Raw genomic sequence first — 21,504 nt, 5'->3', positions numbered from 1 at the left:
GCAGGAGTCTGTAGACGGTCCCCGGTTCCACAGCCCTGGAATGAGCTTGGGCAGCGCCTACCTTATTGGACATCAGGCCAAGTGGAGCTAACGTTTACCTTCTTCAAGTTATGCCCCTTACCTGCTGCGCATGCTTGCCTGTCACTAGTGTTTGCAACAGGCTTGAAGTTCCTGGGATTCCTGGGCCAACCGCAAATATAGGAAAGGCTGCTTGGAGGAGGGTGAACTCGAGGGCTGTGCTCCTCTGCGGCGTGGGGACATTTCAGAGGCACAGCGGGGACGCCTTTGCGCCTGGCTAAGGTGGTCTGTAAGCTTCTCTGCGTTCCCTTTGACCTCCGTGGGCTGGGGATCATCGCGTTCCATGACGAGGCTCAAATTTCAGGAGGTCTCAGGTCCTGTCATTAAAAGAATTGAGTGAGATTTTCTTTTCTTCTTAAGATCTTATTTATTTATTTGAGAGAGAGAGAGAGAGAGCCTGGGGAGATGGTGCACAGGGTGGGAGAAGCAGACTCCCTGCTGAGCAGAGAGCCCGATGCGGGGCTCAATCCCAGGACCCCAGGATCGTGACCTGAGCCGAAGGCAGACGCTTAACTCACTGAGCCCCCCAGATGCCCCTGAGATTGTCTCCAGTAGTGCTCCCAGTTTATAGAGTCATGATTCATCTGTGAACAGTGAAAATCCCTGAGCCTTATCTGCTTTGGAATCGTAAACATTCCTTCTTATCTCAGAGTAACAAGTCCCCTTCGAAACCCCGTGATTTCAGGAAATATGCTGCATTTTTCTCTTTTCACAGAAGATTTGACACCAGCATGTGACCTTAGCAAATGCAGTGTGGGTCGTATTTGACTCTGCTATGTCCCTAAAACCTAAGGATACGTTATTGTAATTCTTCCGTTTAAAAAGCTGCTTTTTCCAGCGCTGAGATGTAAGCGGTGCTCTTGTGTGAAGTAAACCCAGGCTCACAAACGCTATCTTCTCTTGCGCGTTCTGCCGCCTCATACAGTGATTCATGGGAGATTACGTGCAGGTCTGAGTAAATATTCATCATAAACTATATATGATTTTGTAGGTTTTTATCAAATGACCCACATTGTTTTAGTTACTCATAAACACGAAACACTTACGTTTTCATCCCACGGAAACATTTCCTTGTTAGACTCGGGCAAGGGTCAGAGCATTCCAAGGGACCGTGGACACCATGATTTCATTCGAATAGGGTTTTATTTGTTACTGTAAAATAGTACAATCAAGGGGCACCTGGCTGGCTCCGTTGGAAGAGCATCACACTGTTGATCTTGGGGTCGTGAATGCCAACCCCACACTGGGTATAGACATTGCTAAAAAAAAAAAAAAAAAAGGCATAAACTGAAAAATAAAATGAAATATTACAATCAAGAGCCAAGTATACAAAAAACAAGATTTGGGCAGTAGTTGTATTCTTGTAGAAGTAACATTAGATACCAAATGTGTACGTGGATTGTAGGCAGATCTATGTGACTTTATTACATTTTTATAGTATCTAGTATTACATATCTATAATCTATATATTATATATATGGCAATATATGATGTCATCTATTATTTTATTTCAGGGAACCAGCAAAAGAGAGACAACAGAAGAGCAATGAGTCTCAGAAGGAAAACGGCTATTGTAAGAAGCCAGCTCTGTCTCTGTCTCCGCCACCTCGCTGAAGGACCAGGAGGCCGACGTTTCCGATGGACGTGAGTACATCTGCAAAGGTCATTCTCTGTGACTGTGCCTGTCTTCCTGCAGGCTTAGTTCTCAGACGTGGCTCGGCCACGTCCCTCACACTGGACGCAAGGAAACGTCTTACAGAGTGTGGGTGAGCCTGTGATCAACTCTCTTGGACTGTGAGTTAATGAGGAATAGAAAGAAGGAAGATTAATAGAAGCCGGGTTTTCATGGTTGCAAACTCAGGGACTTCATTAAAACTCAGAGAAAGGAGCTTTCTAGCAGCGATCATAAAAATGCTGACCTTGAGACAAGAATATTCAAAAAAAGTAAATGCAAGTTTCAAAGGCTTGAATCAGTGCAGTCCTAGAACGGCTGAAATGGCCATTGAGCATGGAAAGCTAGTGGTTCCAGGGCTTTTAGACACTGGGGCTACATTGCCACTTGACATTTTAAATTATTGTTCGGGAAGGTGGTGGCAAAGAATTGCCTGGTGATGTGTTATTGTTCTGTTGGGTTATTGTTTTTGGATAGTCATTTCGCCTTAAAATTAGAGAATGCTGTCGTGAGAAATACTCTTTTAGATACAACCGTTTGATGAATGACCGAGATAGGAAGGAGTCATCTTCTCTCTGTTTTCCTTTTCTCCCTCAGCCCCACGATGTGGTGCATGTCAGGAGGTTGTTGGTCCGAGTCTGCCTCTGTCTCTGCCGGGGGCCGTTCTGAGTGATGCTAGTGTGCTGCTGCCTTAGTCTGTCAGGGCAGCTCCCACAGCTTATAAACAACAGACATTTCTTTCCCACAGGCTGGAGGCCAAATGTCGTCCATCATGACACCGGCAAACTCAGAATCGGGTGAAGGCCAGCTCCCCGGGTCAAGGACAGCCGATTTCTCCTGGTGTCCTCGCACGGAGGAAGGTACGAGGGAGCTCTCTGGGGTCTCCTTGGGAAGGGTGCTGATGCCGTTGACTAGGGGGCGACCCCCGACCTAGTCATCCCCCAGAGGACCTCGTCTCTAACACTAGGGCTTACAGTTTCAGCTCGGGAATGGGGACAGGGCAGGTGGCAGTGACACTTGGAGATGGGGTTTTGAAAAACCAATCCTCTGAGTTATCCTGTTACCGTGCTGGTAGGCGTAGACACACTGTGAGACAGACAGCATGGAGAGTCGATGTAAACACGACGGGGGCAGTGAGCCTCGGTCCGTGTTACATGAATCACCCCCAAGGTAAGGACCAGGAGAGTTCCAAGGCCAGGATGAAATCGGTGATCTCAGACAAAGGAGATTGGCTCCATCCCTTTTGGTGTTTCAGATGATAAGGAACCCAGGAAGGCATTCAACCGGAAAAAGTGTTACGAACCCCCAATCGTGAGAAGCAAACTGTTGAGGGTTATTGGCTCCTTAAAATAACAGATACAAAGGTAGTCCTAGAGAAAGAGATTTAAAAACTGTGTGATTGATTGCCTGGGAAAGTGCCGCTTAACGTTTTTTCCTCAGCATGAAAATGGAACAGCTGTTGTCAACCGTGAGTATTCTCTCACTCACCATTCACTTGGCCGTTTTACCGTGAGTATTTGTCAGGCACTTACTATGTACCAAGGAGGAAGCTTTGGGGAGAAGAGAGGGAGCAAAACCAAAAATCCAAACAAACGTCCCATTTTCTGCATCATGGAATGTATAGCCTCTTGGTCAATCAAAGGTTAAGCGAATGATTTTTACAATGTGAATTATGTATCCATTCCGTGACCAGATGGGGTAATTTGGGGAGCATGCGTTTGGGAATCAGTGAATCATGGTCTGTGGGAGTAACGTTGGTGAGACGGAGTCAAGTGAAGATTTCTGTGTCAAGACAAGGTCACCTAAGGCAGTGCCTCAAATACTCTTGATCCTAGGAAATGTAGCCCTGTGGTGCTGTGCTTAGTCACCTCGGGGACTAAGATCTCAGAACCCATCATACCACATGTTCTCTGCTCATTGACTTAAGAAAAAACTTTAAGGTGGTTTAATAATTTGCAGCATCTTTCACTTACATTTGGGGGATTTCATTCAGCTTTCTTCTGTATGGATGTCATTTATATACGTGTGTTTCTCATTTGACAGAAGTAAATTATTATTTAATCAAACTCAATTAACCTCAAAATAGCTCTCATTTTATATTATTCAAATCTATCCTCTTAAAATAGCACCAGAAAACGTGTACGATGCAAGAACATCACAATTCCATATGATTCTGACCTCTCAAAACACATTTTAGAAAAAATGCTGAGAAATGTGTCATAGCTGGGTTTTTTTGTCCCCTGACAAGAACAAAGACAGATATATCTAGAGATTTATTAGCAAAACATGCTTTTGTGGCAAAATTATCAGGAGTCTAAGCCTTGGGATTTACAGAAAGCAAAACAAAACAGGAAAAAAAATCTTCTTGGTTAACCCTATCATTCACGAGATAGAGCATTTGAGAAAACAAAGTACACCATTAGAGATTTCGGCACTAGTTCACGTATCAGATGTTTAGGGGACTTTAGGGAAAGGAGTTACAGGTCTACGTCAGAAATAAAAATAAATTTGAATGATAAAAACTAAGATTCCTAAAAACAAAATTTTAAATGCTGTGTTTGATCCATATAGCCTTTTAAATGGTAAACTTAGTGGAATTTGGAGTAAAAAACAAAGGACTGATACGTTAGTCTGCCCCCATGGTTTTCCGCCACAAGGAAGTGTTTAAGACTAGAGAATGAAGAGGTAGCGAGGTCCTAATTTTCTTGGTTCTGGACTGACATTTTCAGTGTACGTAATTATTTTCGCTCCGCTGGAAGTTTACTGTCAGCTAATGTTAAGGTGATCGTGGATGGCCTGGGCAATGGATGGCGAGCATCTCACTGGTATTTCTTGTTAGCAACACTGTGTCTGGGTCTCAGTGCGCTGTCATCATGTCAAAAACAGAGTAGCCGTAGGTGACTGTGTGAGCGCCAGAATTCTCCTAGCTCAAAGAGCATTCGTTTGGAGTCCTAGGGCGACTGTGTATCTAGAGAACTTTCCTAGGAAGCCAGTTGATTTCCCCTCAGACAGAAACAAGGGCAAGTCCCGTGAGGGACCAAAGCAGGGGCACAGGTGACTTCTGTGTCGTTGGTCCTGAGCAGCTTCCCATGCTGTTCAGCTGCGGCCTGGGGGGGAACTCAGCCCCGCCTGAGGCCGGAGCCAGTCCTGCTTATGGCTCCTGGCGTGTGGAAGCCCAGCCCTGCCCACATTTGAGATGTGGAATGTGTCTCGCTGCAGGGACCGTAAGGGTCTGCCGTGATCCCTCCAGCGGACGCCTGTCCCAGGACACAGATGGCCAGCAGCGCCCCTGCTGTGAACGGGCCTTCTGCTCTGAACCCGTCAGTAACGGGATGGAGCACGCCCTGCCTCTCCCGGCCACGGGGCCGTCCACCTCTGGCCTTCCCGGTCGGTTCCTTCATTGTGAACCGTTCCCTTAGGATCATCTCTTTAAGAGCCTGTGAGCCCTCGAGTTGGCAGCGCAGGAAGCCCCAGACGCTTCCTCATGTGGGTGTGGAGGGGATGGGAGAATGCGCACGTTGGGGGACCGGGGCTCTGAGTCCCAGTGTCCTTGTCGGCACAACTGCCAGAACGTTGGCTCTGGGAAGGGCCGTGTGGCCGCAGTTCCTGGAGCCCCGGGATCTGTGGCAGCAGTCTCTAGCACAGCCTTCCCAGGCCGGGAGACGCAGCGCTGGCAGCGCCGTGTGGGCTGTTGGCGGCCGAGCCCTGCCGGCCTGCCAGACGCGCGGACGGAGTATGTTGAAAACTTCATGGACTCGGTGTTGGCAGAGATTAAGGTCTAGTTTTGCTTCATTTTATACTATGAAACCTCAAGTCGTGTCAGCACAGTCCTTGTATAAGTTCTCACGGGGTGAGTTGTAACACTAAAACGTGTTGAACACGCTGCAGCGGACCTCCCGCGCGGATGGCTGCGTTGGCGGCAGGTTTCCCCGTGGCTCCCTCTCCATCACGCGTCTTACCTGCTGGTGTGGGGTCCCGTCTCCCTACCTGGGCTCCACTGCGAGCAGAGACGACTCACGTCCAGGAGGCCATTGTGCCCCGTGGTTCTTGTCGGGAAAAGGAGCATCTGAAACACGAGTGTACAAGTTACAGCTGCGGGGGGACCGTCCTGCGGTACAGACCGCTCCGGGCTGGCCCGTCGCTAGGAGCTGGGTGTGGTGTCTGATCCCCGTTTCCAGGAGAGCAAACAGCCTTCTCTTCTACGGCAAGAACCCCTGTGGCTCAGGAGGCCCGCACGGCGCCAAGATTCCCATCTGCACGGCGTGATTTCCCGAGTGCCGGAGCGTGTCGACGCAGCCCCGTCGCGTACCGTTCGTGATGCCCTCCCGCAGGGCACGGAGAAGGACAGAAACCGAGCAGAGAAAACCCACTTTTATCACTTTATTCTATTCCGTTTCAGCATTCAGTGTCTGTAACTGGCGCCTGAGCGAAAACGGGTCGGTCTGCGGGGGAGCCGGGGTAAGGCATGAGGCTGTTGGCCCGGGAACGGGGAAGGACGGGGCTGTGTGCTCCCTGCCCTCAGCAAGCCCGCGGGACGCTGCAGAAGACACACTCCGTGTGTCCTCGCGGTCGTGAGTCCGTGCGTGCACGTCTGCTTCCTCGCTGGGGTTTCATTGTGACCCCCACACCGACACCTGCGGTGCCCTGGTTGTCCCGCGTGGACACGGCGAGCCGTGAATGTTTGTCACCGACAAACGCCCACACTCCCAGCCAGTGGGAACCAGCGTGGGCTTTGCCTTTGTCTTTCCGCTCTTGTACCGTCCGCGGGTGTCCTTTGTGCGCTCTGAGGTCGTTCTCGGCTTCGTGTCTTTGGTTGGTGACTGCGAGGTTTACAGGGACCCGAGCGCCGTGCCGACGTGCTGCCCGGCCTTCCCGCGTGGAGGGCGGCCGCGACGGGCCTTCACGGGAGAACAGGTGTGACCCAAGTTTGGCTCAGGCATGCGTCATGCGGGGCTCAGCGATGTGCGTTCCGTGTGTATGAGGCAACATGAGACATTCAATAAGGAATCTGTGGTTTTTTAGCTGTCTTGTTTCTTTTTACCCCTTTTTCCCCTTTTTTTAAGTAATCTCTATACCCACTATGAGGTTCAAACTCATGATCCTGAGATCAGGAGCCGCAGGCTGCACCCACTCAGCCCGCCCGTGCCCCTCAGTAAGGAACGTTGAAGCAGGAAGACACGTAGAACAGGGAGATGTATTGATGCTGATGAACATGACCGGAGGGTGGGGGCCCCCGCCCCGCACTTCCCTTAGGAGCAGTGGCTCAGGATTTGGAAATTCAGTGTGCTTGCTGATGTATAGAGCCCGAGTGCCACAGATAATAAGAACTGCCTGTGTGTGTGTGTGTGTGTGTGTGTGCGTGTCTCAGGATATACGTATGTGAGCATTTCTGTGTGCGTATGTGTCTGCATGTACGGGACTACCCCGCTGGAAGTGTGCGCACGTAGCACAGGAGCGCACGGAACAGCCCCACCTGGGAAAGGAAGGGCATGGTCAGGCCCCCGCATAGCTCTCCGTCACATCCGCACCCAGCGGCGGAACCGCCGTCGGCCCCGTCTGGGGAGCGTGGCCTTCGTCTCGCTTGCACGTCTGCCTGCTGAGAGGGGACACGGACAGTCACCACCGTCTGGTTACTGCAGGTCCGCTGAAGCTGAACAATAGACAGGAGATTGGAAACACTGTCTTCAATATTGTGATGCCCAAGATTTTACACAGACGTATATTGACTTCTTTTGGAGGAAGGGTTTAAAATTCTCTCCTTTGGAAGTATTCAAGGTGTCAAATCTGACCCCCCCTAAAAAATCATGTTAATTTTCTCTTTTTAATAGTAAGGCAAGGAACAAAGCAAAATACCACCTCATAGAAGCAGGTTTCCTTCTTCCAATGTCCCCTTCATATAATAAATTATCTGACCGACAGCCAGAATGATCTATCTAAAATATAAGTCACGAGGAGGGAGGGATGGCTAGGCAGAGCACAGAGCACCGTTTGGCCGGGAAAATGACTCTGGGTGACACTAGACTGATGAATACACAGCACTACACATTCATCTAAACCCACGAGGGGAGACACTCAGGGGGAACCGTCACACAGACTCTGGACTCGGGGCAGTTATGATGTATCAGTGCCTGCCCGTCCGTTGTAACAAGTGTCCCCCTCTAGTGGGGACGTGGACAGTGAAGAATGGGGAATCTCTTAACCTGCCTCCCTCAATTTGTCTGCGAACCTAAAACTGCTTTAAAAATAGTCTATGAGGGCGCCTGGGTGGCTCAGTGAGTTAAGCCACTGCCTTCGGCTCAGGTCATGATCTCAGGGTCCTGGGATCGAGTCCCACATCGGGCTCTCTGCTCGGCGGGGAGCCTGCTTCCTCCTCTCTCTCTCTCTGCCTGCCTCTCTGCCTACTTGTGGTCTCTCTCTGTCAAATAAATAAATAAAATCTTTAAAAAAAAATAGTCTATGAAATCTATGTGTACATGGATATGGTTAAGAATATATATTTACATATCTTTACTAAGTGTATAATTTAGTAAGTAAGCATACATATATTTACTCAACCCACTGCCTTGTTTATCAGACGTCCGTTATCCGTCAGGGAAGGTCTTGAGTCGTCCGTGTCATCTGGCCATCCGCTGATCGGAACTCATGTTCACAGCTCTTAGCTATCCGCAGACGCATATACAGGCTTCTTAGCATCTGAAGCTCACGGAACTATTTGTAGTAAGAATATAAAATAACCAAACCTGAATTTAGGTGTGATGTTTTAAAAGGTGCCTTGCGAAGATTCACTTGTGGGATAGTAAATCCAGCCACTGCTCGGTAACCCGCGACCGAACTCACACTCCTCCTGCTCATGGAAGGGGCCAAACTCATTCGCAACTCAGAGTGCTTTCACTGGCTCCAAGCAAGATCCTTCTCATCATGCAAACGTGGAAATCATGCACAGTCTATACTTTTTAAAAAGAGCATGTCACGACAGTGTTCCATTCCAGGTATCTGAGAACCCGTCCAGGCTAACGCTAGTAAACACGATGACATTGGTCATAATGACAAAGTCAAAGCAATAAGATTCTCTTGCTGCTGCCCGCAAATAGACTTCTGAAAAAAAAGTTAACATTCAACAAAATTCCTCAGTTAAGTCAGAAGAGCTTGCTACTTTCTTAATCGGAGAGATGACGGGGGCATATTACACCCTCATGCCAGACAGTGAGACATGGTCATCTTTCTAAGCATGATGGAAATAAGAGAAGTGTTCTGTTATCACCAAAATGTTTGCACAGTCCCCTGAAAAGGGCTAGTAACCAAAAACCTTTTCAAAGAGTTTGACAAGGAATTAGGGAAAAAAACAAAACAAAACAAAAAAAACCTCAAGAATTCATTTATGAAAGGTGCTTGTATGGAAATGTTTCTATTCCCAAATGACAGTCAAAAAATAGTATGTATGAAATATTGTATTCACAGTAGCAAACAAAATAATTATACTCCCAGGAGTAAACTCACCAAGTGTTATGAATGAAGAATGTAAAGAAAGCCAAAAAGCTAAAGAAAATTGTGCCTCAGAAACGAGGCATAAACTGTCACTGAGATGCCTCAGTATTGTAGAAATGTTGGTTTCTCTAAATTAATTGATAAAAATTCAAAGAACCCCAGCCAATTTCCTTTTGTTGACTTTTAAAATTCATCTAGAGCAGAATAGCCAGAAACACCCTGAAAATAGAAATTATGGGGCATTGAAACACACAGGACCATAAAATTGAAGCAGTAATAAACATATGCTAGAATAGATCACAAAAACAAGAATATAGTAACAAATAAATAGAAGGGGCATCTCACAAAGCTGGTACTCCAAATCTGTCACGAAAAGATGGATTATTCTCAAGAAAATTGGTTTCCTATCTCACTTCCCCAACAAAGCAAATTAGAGATTTTTTTAAATTACATGTGGTAAACAAAACTGCACCAGTACAGAAAGAAATTATAGCTGACTTTTTGGTAATGTTCTGCTGAGGAAGGCATTTCTAGGCATGGCAATTAGAAATGAAAGTGTGAAGAAAAACCTGGATATTTTATTTATTCTATATGCAAAATATATGTTGTAAAAATCAAATCAGACAATTACCTGGAAACAAATGATCCTATGTCAAAAACCAAAAAGTTGATATCTCTTATTTACCCCACAGTCAGCCAAACAAAAACAACTCCTTCACAGTCAGCCAAACAAAAGTGAGCAAATTTCTGAACAGGCAATTTCCAGAAAAAGAGAAGGAAATTAACTAATAAACATTTTTCAAAAACAAACTCCCTACTATCCCTCCTGCCAGAAAATAATTTTGCAAGATTTTACTTTTCTCCTATTATTTTGGCAAAAAATCAACAAAGTAGTAGTAACATGATTTTTCTTAAAAAAAAAAAAAAAACTGGGGAAAATGGAAAACTTTATACAATCTTGGGTTAAGTTTATTAGTATAGTCAAATTTCTGTCATATAAATATGTATATATACATATACACAAAGTATATGAAAGTGTATATAGTTCTTGATATTGTGATTTGTTTCAAATGAACTAGTTTTAAAAATATTTGCAAAAATGCCCAAAGATACAGCTATCTAGAAGGTAAGAATAGGTAAAATATGTAAGACACACAAATCCAGCTGTTTATACAGCAAAAAAGCAAAGCCGTAATTGTTCACAATAGAGTATTATTCAATAACTTATTTTATATTCATCCAATAGAACAGTGCCCGAACTTTGAGGTAATGCCGTGAAAATTAAAGATGCTATGGAAAGATATGAAGAGTGTATTGTTAGGAGAATGTATAATGAGATTCAGTGTCGCAGATCGACATTGACGACATATTCTGTGTCTCTATCTGGGAGGAAAAATTATGAATATGAGTGCATATTTAGAATTTTTAAAAACTTGTCTTTACATATATGTCTATTTCTTTGAGGACAAGAAAAAGAAGTAATAATAGGCATAGTTCAAGTGAAAGTTTCTGAATAAGAAAATCATCTATTCTGTAGTCATTGGGGAGGCAAGGTTTGCGTGAGCAAAAGAAGCAACGAATTCTTAGAAAAGAATTTTTAAGTTGAGTCCAGAAGAGTAAAAAACACATGCTCTTTATTTTTTTCCTATTTTATTTCTTTTTAGTGTTCTAAAAGTCATTGTTTATGCACCACACCCAGTGCTTTACACAATACGTGCCCTCCTGCCCTCCATAATACCCACCACCAGGCTCACCCCACCCCCCACCTCCTCCCCTCCAAAACCCCCAGTTTGTTTCTCAGAGTCCACAGTCTCTCAAAAACACATGCTCTTTAGTTGAAATATAAGAGTTGTCTCCCTCATGGTGAGAACATCAGCCTCCATTTACTAACATCTTGCAGTTGTGTTGTGTTTCTCCCAGTATGTTGGGATCACTGTGCTGGAGAATAAAGTATAGTATCCCCTGAAAACCCGTCCTCTTTTCTGGTCCAGAAGAGGAATGATTTACACCCTCTGGCTTCATAAATTGTCTTACGGGACAAGGAGATTAACATGTGTTTTCCCCAAATACATGCTATTTTGTATTAACATTCTTGCCATAAAAACATGACAACAGAAGGATGCCTGGCTGGCTTAGTGTGTGGGGCATGTGACTCTTGAACTTGGGGTTGTGAGTTTGAGCCCCATGTTGTGTGTGTGTGTGTGTGTGTGTGTGTACCATGGTCTGGGGGAAGTCTTCAAGAATTGGTCATAATCTTTCTGTCGTGTTGAAAAACACATCTCGGCAATTTGGCTTCTGAGTTAAGGTTGGACTGTGGTGAGACTGAGTACGGTCTTCCTAGGACCAGGGGCAGGTTGACTTTGAGAAGGGCCCCAATCTGGAAAAAAAATACAGCAGATCTTTCCAAGAGCTGAGGTGTGGATGGCAGGGACAGATGAGTGAGTACATGTCTCCTTCGGTGCCTAAGTTTTCCGAGTACAGACTGTTCAGTTTTTTCTGGATTCCCATGAAATTTCTTTACCACCTTCCCCCTTGTGTGAGCTAGACTGATGGAGTGTCCGTTCCTCTCAATCAAGAATTCTCACTGTCCGTTTTCACACGTTTGCAGCAAGGCAGAAATCGCTCCTTTCTAGGTCAGACGGAAAACGGCATCACATCGGCAAATGAATTGACCTGGGTAACAAGAATCAAATGATTTAGTTGGCCCTGGCCATTTGTATCACAGCAAGTGTTCCACATACCCCGAAAAGAAGCAAATCCTTACACACAAGTTACACTACTTTTGACAGTGGCTTACACACCGTAGCACAAGGATGTAGGCTTTGTGATTTGCAGTGGTCGAGACCATGTTTCAAGGAATGACTGATTCCACTTGAATGTGTTTATTCAGGGAAATTCCATAGTATGTGGAGAACAAGCCAGGTGATTCAAAGTCAGTGCCCGTAACTGCAGACTGAGTTATTCCATCATTTCCCTGCGTGCTGGTGGCTGTAGCAAAGTATGGAGCTAATGTGGCACATGACATCACAGCTCTGAACTTGTTTGCTTAGAGTTTCCTGTTGTTCCATTTAAATAAATTGGAAAAATGGAAAGGCTTTCAGATTTTTCCCCATTTAACTCCATTCAATTTGGATCAATCAGACCAGAAATGTTGGATGCCCTTGTAAATCTCAGACCTGTCTGATGGTCCCCGTGCCTCTCTGTTGTGTTCAGATAGATGTCTGGGAGCATGAACCAAACGCTGTGCAGGGAAAATAATGGGCAGAGTTGCAAGCAGTGGCTTTTGTAATCACAGCAGAAATACATTTTCTGTCTTTTCCATGAAAAATACATTGCAAGTTGCCCCCTTAAAGCCGATAAAACTAAGGCAGGGACCACCATTTCTGATGACATTAAAGAAATGCCTTCACAGAGAGATCTTGCTTGTTGGTTGATATGAGAGGCTGGGGGCCTGTTGTTTGAGGTGTCGTGCGGGTCCGGGAGTGCGAGAGCATTTGCAGATTGTCGTACCCAGGTTAGGTGTTACTGATGAAAGCCTGCGTTTGAGACTCAAATATTAATTTCAGTGGTCAGGATCTATAAAGACCTCCTCAAACTCAACACACACAAAACAGACAATCATATCAAAAAATGGGCAGAAGATATGAACAGACACTTCTCCAATGAAGACATACAAATGGCTATCAGACACATGAAAAAATGCTCATCATCATTAGCCCTCAGGGAGATTCAAATTAAAACCACATTGAGATATCACCTTACACCAGTTAGAATGGCCAAAATTAGCAAGACAGGAAACAACGTGTGTTGGAGAGGATGTGGAGAAAGGGGAACCCTCTTCCACTGTTGGTGGGAATGCAAGTTGGTGCAGCCTCTTTGGAGAACAGTGTGGAGATTCCTCAAGAAATTAAAAATAGAGCTTCCCTATGACCCTGCAATTGCACTCCTGGGTATTTACCCCAAAGATACAGATGGAGTGAAAAGAAGGGCCATCTGTACCCCAATGTTTATAGCAGCAATGGCCACGGTCGCCAAACTGTGGAAAGAACCAAGATACCCTTCAATGGATGAATGGATAAGGAAGATGTGGTCCATATACACTATGGAGTATTATGCCTCCATCAGATAATATTTTCTTGTAAGATGTATTTATTTTAGAGAAAAAGAGCATGCACGTGCACACCAGCTGGGAGAGAGGCAGAGGAAGAGGGAAAGGGAGAGAACCTCGAGCAGACTCTTGGCACAGAGGCTACTGTGGCGCTCGATCTCACAATCCATGAGATCGTGATCCGACTCGAAGTCAAGAGTCAGACGCTCAACTGACTGGACCCCCCAGGCGCCCCAACCCCAGATTTATTTTCAAAAATGTATCCTCCACTATACCTATTTTTCTTAAATATGAGCAATATTGGTTTAGAAAGTGGGAAAACGTGACTTACTAGTAGTTTTCTCTTTCTAGAAATAGTTGGACTACTTCTTTTTCATTAGTTAACAAATTGGTGTTACTGAGTTTGTTTAGCATTATGAGTTGATTATCTGTTGGCCACACAAGACAGTAGGGAAAGCTAACTTGTCCCTAAAACTATGTCTCTGTCTGAGACTTTGCAGACCATATTCTGATAAGTGTCTTTGGGATTTTCTCTGATCATTCTATAAATTAAAATTACCATACATTGGGTAGATTTTAAGTATATAGAAATTCATCCTTTCCCCTTCTCTTATGATAACATGACCATAAGGGATATGCAAGGCAGATGGTAATTATGAGTATCAAATTTGGAATTTCATTCTGGCAGATACCTTTGTATAGAAGATTTTATACATCTGTAGGAAAAAGGTGAACCCTCTAGAAGAGGAAATGAGGGATACAAGAGACAAATTTGCAAAATTACAAATTGCGTATGGCATAGTTCCTGAAGGGAACCTGGTTGGCTCAGTCAGGGGACTGTGTGACTCGTGATCTCGAGGTTGTGGGTTGAAGCTTCACACTGAGTGTAGAGATTACGTAAAAATAAAGTTTTTATTTTTTAAAGAATACTTATTGAAGATATGGTTAAACAACAACAAAATGAGTAGAATTAAAAATACATTAACATAGGGCTCCTGGTGGCTTATTCGGTAAGTGTCTGCCTTTAGCTCAGGTCACGATCCTGGGGCCCTGGGATCAAGTCCCACGTTGGGCTCCCTGCTCAGCAGGGAGTCTGCTTCTCTCTCTGCCATTCCTACTCCTTGAGAGTGCATGTTCTCTCTCTTTCAAATAAATAAAATATTTCTAAAATTGCAGTAACACAAGACACCATATAATCGAGCTTGAAGAAAATGAGCATACACAGGTACTGGACAATACTGGCCATGCTGGGGACACGGGCATCTTATGCACCATCCGCAGGAGCGCAAAGTGACGTGGCATTCACGGAGGGCACATCCGGACAGTATTCATTGTAGATGCGCATCCCTGGGATTGAAGGACTCCATGGCTGCTTTCCAGAAATCTTAACCACAATCACACAAGGCAAACATACGGAAATTCTTTTAACACTATTTTGTAAAAGTATAATAATCAACTTCGTAAAACGGCAACACGGCGGCTCTGGGTAAAGAAATCTATGTCCATGTGACGAGCTACTGAGAACGGGCCACGCGGGGATACGGCATCATTGCTCAGAGAAGATGGTTTAATACCAAGGAGCAGAGAAAACAAACACGTACGTCTAATGCCAGCACGGGTTTCAGTCTGAGGATAAACATGCCCCACATTACGTGTGCCGGGCTCTGCACAGTTTACTGTAGGGCACACGGATGAATGGGAGTGACGGGGGTACAAAGGCCAATTGGGCTCGACGCTCTGTAGTTCGGAGTAATTGAACGTACGAATTCCTAAGAAAATACAAGCCATATGGTGTCCTCTGTGTTTCCACAAAGAACACGAAATCGTATAAACCTCCCCGCGCCCTCTCTGCCCTGTAAAACTGTGGAAGTGAGAGACCAGTGTCACCGTGTCCCTGGAAAACCCAAACCACGTAACGTGGCAGTAACATTCGGATTTCAAGCTAGAACACAAATGCCACGCTGTGCGACTGTCAGTCTTAGTGTTCATTTATGCACGCTCCGTAACTGAACAAAGTCGCATTTAACTCCGTAAAACGTGAGACCGGGGACCCTCGAAATATTCTGAAGAAACGTGATTCTGAAAGCTGCAACCAAAGTCCTCGCAAATGTGCCTTAAAATAGATTGAGCCTAGGCAGGGGCCAGTCCTCAGTGACACAGAGTTTCCCTGTGTTTCCTCCCGTTCCTTTGAGACAGTAAAGAGGAGACGCCCCGTTTCCCATCTCTTGTCGGATACTCGGGCTTTACGCCGTCCTCGTCCGACACCCGCCATGGGGACGGATTGCAGGTTGAGACTCGGTCCTCCTGCGGGAGCAGCGTACTCAGCAACACGGCTCCATCACCAACACCCAAGGGGGGGGAAGGACAAAGCTGGTTGAATTTGCCCCACAGTGCAACCACACCCTTCACAAGTTCGAGGACTGATCCGTCCGCTGGGTGAAGTGAATGGACTCCGACCAGCGTAGGGTTGGTTTCCAAGCAACCGGAGAAAAGCTTGTTGGATGGTTTCTCCCTTCATCTTCTGGGTGGCTTCCGGGTTGTCACGCTGGCCTGTGGAGCACGACTCACTGATCTCCTTTAAAAAGCGAGTGAGAGAAACAAACGGAGTAGAAAGCTAGAGGTCGGCCTGGCCCCCCGTGTGTGTTATGAATGAGGGCTGAGGGCCAACGTCCCAACAAACTCCTGGCCACACAAAAAGCCTACGGCAGTGTTGGAAAGGCAGACGTGGTTTGATACAGGGCCTGTTTCTACATGAAATGAATTCAATGGTGCTACGTGATAAAATTAATGCATATTACTGAGAAGCAATTTTGAAAAGCTGGTCCGCTAGCTGTTGACGGTTATTGCAAACGGCCTTCCATATCTACTAATTTTTCTTCTGTGTATTTGTTCCATATTGATCAAAACCCTTTTTTATATTTTCAGTTTCTATTACTGTGTCCATGATAGACATTTTAATAATTGCATTACAGACTGTTTTAGGTTTTTACTTACACACTTTTCTGCTGCTAGAGATTTTTCTCCTTAGGCTAATATTTACTATTTTGACTAAGACCTTCACAGATTTTTTTGCATGTTGTTGATATGTGTTCATTTTGACATGATGATAGCTTTTTATGCTTCGTATCCTTAGAATACATTTCCAAATGAGGAATTGCCATACAAGGAGTGTCCCGATCCCTGAAGACTAGACTCCTACCGCTGAGAGCTTGCCAACTTTCGGTTAATATCCCCTGGACACACTCAGACAGCGGACAGTCTGAGTTTCTCAAAAGTTTTGTGACTTGAACAAAGTGAAAGCCTTCTGCTCATCTTCCTCCCTCCCTCCCTGCCTCCCTCCCTCTCTCCACTCTTCCTTCCTTCCTTTTCTTCTTCTTTCAGTAGTGAGATTGTCTGTTTCCCCAAACATTTAAAAACCCACTCTCTTGAGATGTGATTGATATAGAAAGTGGTACAGGTTTAATGTGTGCACGTCAGTGAGTTTGGACAAACATCTGTGAAAACATTACCACTATCAAGGACGTAAGTGTGTCCATCACTTTGTGGACATATTTATGGTACTTATGGTACTGTTTTTATTCATTCCTTTTTTAAAAAATTTTATTTCTTTTCAGCGTAACAGAATTCATTGTTTATGCACCACATACAGTGCTCCATGCAATCCGTGCCCTCCATAATACCCACCACCTGGTTACCCCAACCTCCCACCCCCCCACCCCTTCAAACCCCTCAGATTGTTTTTCAGAACCCGTAGTCTCTCATGGTTCACCTCCCCTTCCAATTTCCCCCAACTCCCTTCTCCTGTCCATCTCCCCTTGTCCTCCATGCTATTTGTTATGCTCCACAAACAAGTGAAACCATATGATAATTGACTCTCTCTGCTTGACTTATTTCACTCAGCATAATCTCTTCCAGTCCCGTCCATGTTGCTACAAAAGTTGGGTATTCATCCTTTCTGATGGAGGCATCATACTCCATAGTGTATATGGACCACATCTTCCTTATCCATTCATCCGTTGAAGGGCATCTTGGTTCTTTCCACAGTTTGGCGACCGTGGCCATTGCTGCTATAAACATTGGGGTACAGATGGCCCTTCTTTTCACGACATCTGTATCTTTGGGGTAAATACCCAGGAGTGCAATTGCAGGGTCATAGGGAAGTTCTATTTTTAATTTCTTGAGGAATCTCCACACTGTTCTCCCAAGAGGCAGCACCAACTTGCATTCCCACCAACAGTGGAAGAGGGTTCCCCTTTCTCCACATCCCCTCCAACACATGTTGTTTCCTGTCTTGCTAATGTTGGCCATTCTAACTGGTGTGAGGTGGTATCTCAATGTGGTTTTGATTTGAATCTCCCTGATGGCTAATGATGATGAACATTTTTTCATGTGTCTGATAGCCATTTGTATGTCTTCATTGGAGAAGTACCAGTATTTCTTAGGTGGGATGACCAGCTAAGGAGAAAATCAGAGTTAAGAAGTAAGTGTGAACAATGATGAACTAAAACTTAGAAACATTCTAAAAACAATAAATAAAGTGATGGCATAAGAAGAAACTTAGAAACAGTCTAATCTAGCGAGTCACGACTTTTGAGAGAAAGGATCATATTCTATGCATCTGTGAATTTGAAGTGCCAGGCAAAGTGTCCAACTCATAGAAAGTTCTCAAAACTGTTCTCAAAAAACTGCATCACAGTTCCGCAGTGCCTATCGCTGAGGGGGATGGGTTGAACCATTCTTATTCTTCATCGGCAGTATGTGTCAGCTGTATTGGGCAGTGCAGGTTTCAAAATGTGGGTAGAGCTGGGATACTGGAAAAGCCAGGACTGGTTTTAAATCCCAACTAAGTCCTCCTGTCAACATGGACTGTGCCATACTAATCACTGCTACTTGGCGCGTAGCTTCCAATTGGTAAAATTTGATTTATCCTGTGATTTTTAGTTAAGAGAGAACTTTCTGGATGGGCAAGCCTGAAACACTGGGAATCCTTCTTGCTCACGTCACGTATTTTCCGTACAGCTCCCACTCAAATTTGGACTTGTTGGTTCTTGTGACAGTTCACGCTCAGGAGCTCAGGACCCACTGAAGTGTCCCTCTGGTGGTGGTCCCAAGGGCAGCGTCAGTGCAGTCTCCTGATGACTTTGTACGTGCCTGATGTGTCCCAGGTCCCCTTGACCTTCCTGCAGTGGCTCACTTTCAGGAACTAGGGAGCTGAATTTTCCTCTCAAGCAACAGCTTGCACATGTTTTCCATAAGAGAAAACAGATGCATAAGCAGTTCTCTTTGCAGTCCATAAATTCACAGAGATTGTGGTCTTTCCCCCCCACCCCGTCCCCACCAAAAGCTGCTGAGGTTTCCCAGGCATCCACAATCTTGCTCTCGACACATAACCTCTGAGCTTTGTGCAATCCACAGCAAGAAGACCCAAGCCTATCCCCAAAACAGTACACCTGCTTAAACCATCTAGAGTCCAAACAGATTCAATTTCCCTTGCACTTCATTTATGCGAACAGAAATCACCCGGGTGAAGCTGAGATCACCCCACCAGGCACTGACGGAGACAAAGCTGGATCAACCCCAAGGAATCGATCGGCATGGGTGCTGTGCCGAGAAACATCTATACGCAGAAATCCATTGACGTCTTCTGCTGATGCGATGCGCTCATTTCTGAAATTAGGAAACCAAAGCATCTGGTCCCAGAAGATGACCTGCCTCTTACGAGATCACTGGAGTGCTGACAGACTCGACGGAAACGGTTTCACGACACCCACATATAACGGCTACCCAACTCAGTTTTCATCTGTTAAATACGTCCCGTTTGGAGAAGGCTGTGTTAGCTATATCCCGAACAGATCGTTGGTTTTGTGTTGCGCTAACAAAGGGGATTGTGGTTGCAGTTGAAAACACCAAGATGATGACACGCCGCTGTGCAGGTGTGGTTCAGGAGTACACCAGCCCGCGCACCGTTCATTTCTAAACCCAGGCACTTCTGTTCCAGTGTGGGCAAATTAGCTGGTGGACTCCCTCTGTTCTCTATACTCAACATTTGGCAACCGTTTCTATGATTCTCTTTACTCCAAGGGTGAGACTCAAGCCTTTGGTAATGTCCCGAATCTTGAGCCGGCTCTCCCTGTGTTTCCTTGCCTTTTGTCTTTCTCTTCTTTCATTAATGCCTCCTGCTCACATTTTACTGCCCTATCACTGGTCTTCTGCAGAAGGATTGAAACTGCTGGAGATCTCAAATATTCTAAGTAAAATAACCACTTTTGGCTCAACTCCGCAACATCAAAGATGCAGCTCGGTTAAATAAAAAAAAATATGTAATTGTGGGAAACAACTGTAATGAATGAGGCGTAGTGAATCATAATCACAAATGTGTCAAGTCCAGATTTGGCTACAAACCTGCCCTGATTTCTTTGATATTCCAAGACCTTTCTATGGTCCCCCAAATCAACACCTTTTTAAAAAACGGACATTATTTTAATACTATCATTTCCTAAAGGATACTGGTTGTACAGTGGATGAATTCTAGCAAGCTTTGTCCTTTCCTCCCTTCGGTGGTGGGTGTCGGTGACAGAGCCGTGTTGCTGCCGCAGGAGGTCTGAGTCTCCACCTCGGACGAGGACGGCGTAAAGCCCGAGTATCCGACAAGAGACGGGAAACGGGGCGTCTCCTCTTTACTGCCCCAAAGGAAGGGGAGGAAACACAGCAAAAGTCTGTGTCCCTGGGGACTGACCCCTGCCTAGGCTCAATCTACTTTAAGGCACATTTGCAAGGACTTTGGTTGCAGCTTTCAGAATCGCGATTCTTCAGAATATTTCGAGGGTCCCCGGTCTCACGTTTAACGGAGTCAAACGGGACTTTGTTGAGTTACGGCGCGTGAATAAATGAAGACTAAGACTGACAGTCATACGGCATGACATTTGTGTTCTAGCTTGAAATGTGAATGTTACTGCCACGTTATGTGGTTTGGGTTTCCCAGGGACATGGTGACGTGGGTGTCTCTTTTCCACAGTTTAACAGAGTAGAGAGGGCACGCGGAGGTTTGTACAATTTTGTGTTCTTCGTGGAAACACAGAGGACGACCTATGGCTTGTATTTTCTTACGAATTCGTATGTTCAATTACTCCGAACTACAGAGCGTCGAGCCCAATTGGCCTTTGTACCCCCGTCACCCCCATTCATCTGTGTGCCCTACAATAGACTGTGCAGAGCCTGGCACACGTAATGTGGGGCATGTTTACCCACAGACTGAAATCCGTGCTGGCATTAGACGTACGTGTTTTCTCTGCTACTTGCTTTTAAACTGCTTTCTCTGAGCAAGGACGCCGCATCACGGATTTGCCCGTTCTCAGTAGCTCTTCATGCGAACATAGATTTCTTTAAGCACCCTGTTGCCATTTTACGAGGTTGATTATTATACTTTTACAAAACAGTGTTGAAAGAATTTCTGTATGTTTGCCTTGTGTGATTGTGGTTGAGATTTCTGGAAAGCAGCCATGGAGTCCTTCAATCCCAGGGATGCGCATTTACAATGAAGACTGTCCGGACGTGCCCTCTGTGAATGCCACGTCATTTTGCAGTCCCGCGGATGGTGCGTAGGATGCCCATGTCCCCACCATTTCCAATATTGTCCAGTACCTGCATATGCTGATTTTCTTCAAGCTGGATTATATGGTGCCTCCTGTGTTAACGCAATTTTAGAAATATTTTATTTATTTGAGAGAGAGAGAACACGTACTCACGAGGAATGGGGATGGCAGAGAGAGAAGCAGACTCCGCACTGAGCAGGGAGCCTGACGTGGGACTCGATCCCAGGGCCCCAGGATCGCGACCTGTGCTAAAGACAGACACTTACCAAATGAGCCAACAGGCGCCCCCAGTTTCATTCTTTTGGAGGTTGCCGGCCAGTTTTCCCAGCACTCATTGTTGAAAGGATCTTTTCCCATTATATATTCTGCCTGCTTTGTTGTAGATTAATTGGCTGTACAATCCTGGGTCTATTCCTGGCCTCTCTACTCTGTTCCATTGATCTTTGTGTCCGTTTTTGTGCCAGTACCATTGGATTCCTCTTGCTTTGTCCTATATGAAGAGAAGACATTTAATCTACATGTGTGTTATAATAAATTTCAGTTTTCTTAAGGAGAATCTATTCTCATTT

The 21,504-nt window shown here is 45.4% G+C and overlaps 1 long non-coding RNA gene across 1 annotated transcript in view; it reads left to right on the top strand.

Moving 5' to 3' along the window:
- Window positions 1-1,599: 1,599 nt before the first annotated feature.
- LOC122896460 overlaps window positions 1,600-21,504 on the top strand; it is a 107,012-nt gene continuing 87,107 nt past the window's right edge. The window contains exons 1-2 of the long non-coding RNA XR_006382416.1: window positions 1,600-1,722; window positions 2,499-2,610. This is a non-coding gene — a long non-coding RNA (uncharacterized LOC122896460). The remainder of the gene's footprint in view (window positions 1,723-2,498; window positions 2,611-21,504) is intronic.

This window comes from Neovison vison, chromosome X, assembly GCF_020171115.1.
Source record: "Neovison vison isolate M4711 chromosome X, ASM_NN_V1, whole genome shotgun sequence".
Classification (NCBI taxonomy): Eukaryota; Metazoa; Chordata; class Mammalia; order Carnivora; family Mustelidae; genus Neogale; species Neogale vison.
Note: the sequence above shows the minus strand (reverse complement) of the source record. Positions and strands in the feature narration are given on the sequence as shown.